The sequence below is a fragment of the Sinocyclocheilus rhinocerous genome, unplaced genomic scaffold (assembly GCF_001515625.1).
Source record: "Sinocyclocheilus rhinocerous isolate Xijiao unplaced genomic scaffold, SAMN03320098_v1.1 scaffold462, whole genome shotgun sequence".
In the NCBI taxonomy this organism is placed as follows: Eukaryota; Metazoa; Chordata; class Actinopteri; order Cypriniformes; family Cyprinidae; genus Sinocyclocheilus; species Sinocyclocheilus rhinocerous.
In genome coordinates, this window is record NW_015624537.1 from 17,436 (window position 1) to 22,956 (window position 5,521).

A 5,521-nucleotide genomic window follows, 5' to 3' on the forward strand; every position below is an offset into this window, starting at 1 on the left:
AGTGTTATTATACATTTAAGTACTGAGTAATATTAATTAACTACATGTACTTAATATTGTTACGGGGCTGACGAGACGTGAGCCGTGCGGATCCATGTGCAAGCTTTATTTAAAGCAGAGAGGTCAGAAACACAGGCAGGGTCGAACGGTGGCAAACAGGTATATGGCGGGCAAGACACAAGAATAATCCTAGGGCTAGCGAAGGTCAACGAACGGCGAACAGAATCAAAAGGGCAAGACTAAAGGGATAAATCCAGGAAACCAGGCAAGGATCAGAAACCGAGAAAACAGACAAGGCAAGGCAAGGCAAGGCAAGGCAAGGCAAGACTAGGCTAAGAAACTAAAGCAGGCTCCGTAACGTAGCTAACACAACTAGCGATATGCGCATACAATACTCGGCAGTTAGAAGGAGTGAGATGGAGTGTTAAATAGTGAGTGAGTGATATGATACAGCTGTGTGCAATCAGTGCTGTGTGCAATCAGTGTAATGAATGATGGGATATGTAGTCCGGGGTGATATGCAACAGTGTGTAGTGCGAGAGTCAATGAAATGGAAAGGGTGACCTCTGATGGCTAGCAGACGGAAGTTCATGGACCGGATACGTGACACTTATCAAGCCAAGTCTCTGACACAGCAATCACATTACATTTATTAAACTGACACAAATAATTCTTAATATGTATGAAATTTTTATAAAGACTTCTACTATTTAAATGTATTACTGATAATGCCCCCTCCATATTCACATTTCTATTAAATTTATCTTCCATATAATACTCACAATTGATATTTACATTAAAAAAGTTGTTTTTTCGGGTCAATATCATTTTCAATCTCGTACATTTTATGATCTGTGTGATTGAAGGATTTAAAATTCAAATTTTCGTACTTACAGTGACATTGTAAGTGGTCAGACACACAGTCCATTTGAATATTGACCAACTCCCCATCATCAACATCTCTAAATGGAAACAAAAATTCCTTATCAATGTCCATCATATCGATAGTCCATATGAATATTCCTCCACACAGTCTTCACTTATCCATTCTGATCCAATTCTTAACGATCTCTTACAGTGTGTTCTTTGGCTTCTTTAGATGATCCATTTAGCCGTAACACAGTCTTCACTTATCCATACTGATCAAGTTCTTTGAGTTCTCTTATTGCGTAAACTTTGGCTTCTTCAGGTGTTCCATTTAGCCATATCATCACTTTACAATTTCTTGTCCATGTAGCTTGTATCTTATTCTGTTTCCTCAGAATGCGAGCACGTCTAGCAATATCAGCGTTCTTTTTTGTAAGATGTTCATTCAGGTACACCCCCGTACCCTTCAACTTCTTCAAAAATCATTCTAATATGCTGATTTGCTGCTCAATAAACCTTTTTAATTATTATTATTATTATTATCAATATTTAAACAGTTGAGTACATTTTTTCAGGATTATTTGATGAATAGAAGGATCCAAAGATCAGCATTTATGTGAAATAAAAAGCTTTTGTAACATTATACACTATACCATTCAAAAGCTTAGAGTCAGTATAATTTTTATTTTTTTGAAAAGAAATGATAGAAATTATTACTTTTATTTAGCAAGGATGCATTAAATTGATCTACTCGGCAGTTTTCAACATAATAATAATAATAAATATTTTTTGAGCAGCAAATCAGAATGATTTCTGAAGGATCGTGTGACTGGAGTAATGATGCTAAAAATTTATCTTTGAAATCACAATAAATTACATTTTAAAACATATTCAAATAGAACAGTTATTTTAAATAGCCTAGTAAAAATCTTTCAAAACTTTACTGTTTTGCTGTACTTTGGATCAAATAAATGCAGGCTTGGTGAACAGAAGAGACTTCTTTAAAAAACATGAACAATCTTACTGTTCAAAAAGTTTTGACTGGTAGTGTATAGACAACTTTAATTTTTCTCTAATGTCTAGCTTTTAATTGGCTTAGAAATCAGATAACTGCTGGACAATAACCAATAATAATTATTTGTTTATATACTACAAACACTTTTTTATTGCATAAGGCAGAATAGTTTATATACTGTAATAAATGCTATGTCAATTAGCACTGCATTGTTTGTTTTTCTGTGAAAACTGTTTTCATACAGCGATAGCTGGACGCTTTTGTCCATTTCCTCGTACGACTTTCTGCACGAGAGCGTCCTCCGGCTACGAGTATGAATGAAACATACACTGCACGGAGTGTTTGGCGCTCCGTGATGTTCATCTCACCTTAATCTGGGTCCGAATAAAACATCAGATCATGCAAAGACTATACTGTCTCTTCGAATTTAAATCTATATTTATTCACACCGGCTCTTGAAAACCTCTGCGAACACACTTGCCCGAAATTTACGTGATATTAAAAAGTGGGGGGGACACGTCCCCCGTGTAATCTACACCCCTGCTTGATGACATTGTAAGTGGTCAGACACAGTCCATTTGAATATTGACCAACTCCATCATCAACATCTCTAAATGGAAACAAATTCCTTCAATTGAATATCACCCATTCACTGCCATTATAAAGCTGGGAACAGCCAGAACATTTTTAAAATATAAAACCGATTGTATTCACATGAAAGTCATACACCTAGGATGTCTTGAGAGAGTAAGTTATGGGGTAATTTTCATTTTTGGATTAAAAGGATAGTTCACCCAAAAATGAAAATAGTCCATTTACTCACCCTAATGTCGTTCTAAACCTGTATGAGTTGCTTTATGTTGAACACAAACGATGATATTTTGAAGATTGCTGGTAAATCAAACCGTTGGTGGTTGTCATTGACTTCCATAGTGCTTTCCTACTATGGAAGTCAATGGCAACCACCAACTGTTTGATTACCACCAATCTTCAAAATATCTTTGTGTTCAACATAAGCAACTCATACAGGTTTGGAAAGACATGAAGGTGAGTAAAAGGACAATTTTCATTTTTGGGTGAACTATCCCTTTAATACCAGACAATGTTTCAATTTGTGGTGGTCAATGCTTTTATTTTATAACCAATTTACTGCACAAAACCCCATACAACAGCACACGTCCTGCAAGTTTGGCACACTCCCTATAGAACTGAACTTAAGTGAGATGCATGCCACTTTCCCAAGTTAAAATGCATGAGACCGTAACCCAACTGAAGGTGAAAAAAAAAAAATCCAAAGTGGGAAATTCAGTTGAACTGGAAGATGGCTTCTAACATACCTATTGATCTAAAAGTATGCATGTACCAGCATGTCCCCACCCTGAAGACTGTCAAGACATATTGGAAGCAAATTTAAAAATGATAAATTTTATTTGGTGACGAAATGAGAACTACTCCTTTGCAGTTACTAACATATAGAAAGCAATAAGTACAGATGCATACAAAATATCTGCAGTGCTTCAGGGAACTGGGTGTTTAAGAAGAACATTTGGGGCAGAGACTCTGATTGGCGGAACAATTTATAGCATCATGGGCAATGGATACCACTTAGTTCTTTAAACCGAGCTTAAACCAAGTTCACAGTAGGTCTCTTTAAAGGTAAAGTTAATATTTCCCTACTGAGAAAAGAGAGATTTTCCTTCTACAACGAGAATAGGTACAGTAGGACTACCAGTTTCCCCACACTTACAGCACATTCAAATTGGTTAAACTAGACAAGATAAACAATAGGTTTTTCCATTTATTGAAAACCAGCAATAGGTTCCCCCCCAATTTACTGAAAACCAGCTAAAGTCTTCGGTCGCTCTTGAACCAATACAGGACCGAGTGAAGCATTGCCTTCCCACTGAATGCCTAGAAAAAGCAAATACCCAAGTCAAGTACAGCACTTGAAGTGTCAAAAGCAATCTTAAAATAGCTACCTACCCCCAAAAGGAGCAGCATTTCCTCCATCAGGACCACGTTGAGTCACAGCAACCACAAGCCTGGTGGTTCCCATCAGCAGCAAGCCACCTGCAACAAGAAAAATCAGACACAGCACCTTCAACATGTTCTTAAGTAGCATGAACATACCAATTAGAAAAGGAACAGGATTTGCGGAGAGCATCACTGGGTGCAGAAGCAAGAGTGGCCTTCACAATACACATTATGTAGATCTGCAAGAGACACAGGTAAGAGGTCACAAAACCAAAGCAGATGGGTAGAGAAGTCAAATTCATTCAACAGTACGTACAGAAGGACTGTATCCTCCCTGGAACATGAAGGCCTCCAGCTGGAACCAGATCTGGTCTTCCTGGATTCGAGGCATGAAGCGGGAGCTGGAAGCCGTAGCCTTGGCATCCACAAAGCACCTGATAAGAAATGACAAAGAACTCAGTCATCTCTGTAGCATCAAATCACTAGACCTTACCCTAATTCTCAGGGACAAAGTTGTGAAAGAGCAGCTGCCTGCATCAAGTGCCATGACCCGTGCTGCATTCCAATGTGGCTACTTAAAATATGCCCTTAAAAGTATGTAGTCTTTTGCTGAAAAGGTACGGTTGTGTGGGTGTGTGTAGTAGAAGAGTAGGCAAGCTTTGGGACAAGCGCTCCATCATACAAATGCATCTTTAACGGACCGCTCCATTGCATAGTTACACACAACCGTTCACTAAACTGGCCTGTTAATCATCTGGTTTCATCCTCCACATTGCATTTCCTACAGTATTGAGTGAAGAGTAGCACGTTGATCTGCCAGCCATGAGTCTAGGCAGAGAACTCTGCCGATTTTTGCATGCATTTAAAAGTTAATAGCCAAATGGGAGGTTTATAAAAAGGTTAGATAAACTTTGTCAGAAATTTCCTGCGTAACAGGGTTTCTTGCACACTAAAGCATTACAAACGGGTCACAATAGACAGACCATACAACTAAACTTCTGGGTTTTTTTTTTTGTTTTTTTTTTTTAAACATATGCACCTTATTCAGTTCTAGGACAGCCTGGTGTACAAAAGTACCTTAAGTACCTTAAATTCAATTTTGGGACCTTGTATTGACAATTTGATGTAGAAGCACAAATTCATTATACAACACATGACTAGGATTAGAAACCATATTCTTGCCAGCATTAAGGGGTTCTTCTGGTGAGATAAATAACCCTTCAAAATGTTGTCCTACCATCTTTGAACCAGTTTTAATTTGGTTGACATTGTGGCACAAGAAATACAACACTAAATACTTGTTGCCAGGTTAAATGTTAATTAGTAACTAAACCCTTAATTTAAAACACTCTACTTAACCATTACCCACACATCCACCATGTTTGTAGTTTCTTTATTCAGGTTTGTAGATCTGGAACCAAATCTTTCACCAAAGAGCAACGGATTGTGGGCAATGTTTGCCATTAGAATGTACACAGACCCACACTTAAAAACTGAAATGGACCATCCGGGGACTTTTGGCATACTCTAACACACAATGCTTTGGAACACTTATTTTACTAGTGTACTATTTAGGATGGACATTATGAACACTGGGATGGTGATTCTCAGCGTTGAGAAACAGCACTTACCAAGAGGAACTTAAAAACAAAAAAAAAAAACCTT

The 5,521-nt window shown here is 37.7% G+C and overlaps 1 pseudogene; it reads right to left on the reverse strand.

The window, feature by feature from the left end:
• Positions 1–3,667: 3,667 nt before the first annotated feature.
• Positions 3,668–5,521, reverse strand: part of LOC107740819 (zona pellucida sperm-binding protein 3-like) — a 2,848-nt pseudogene continuing 994 nt past the window's right edge.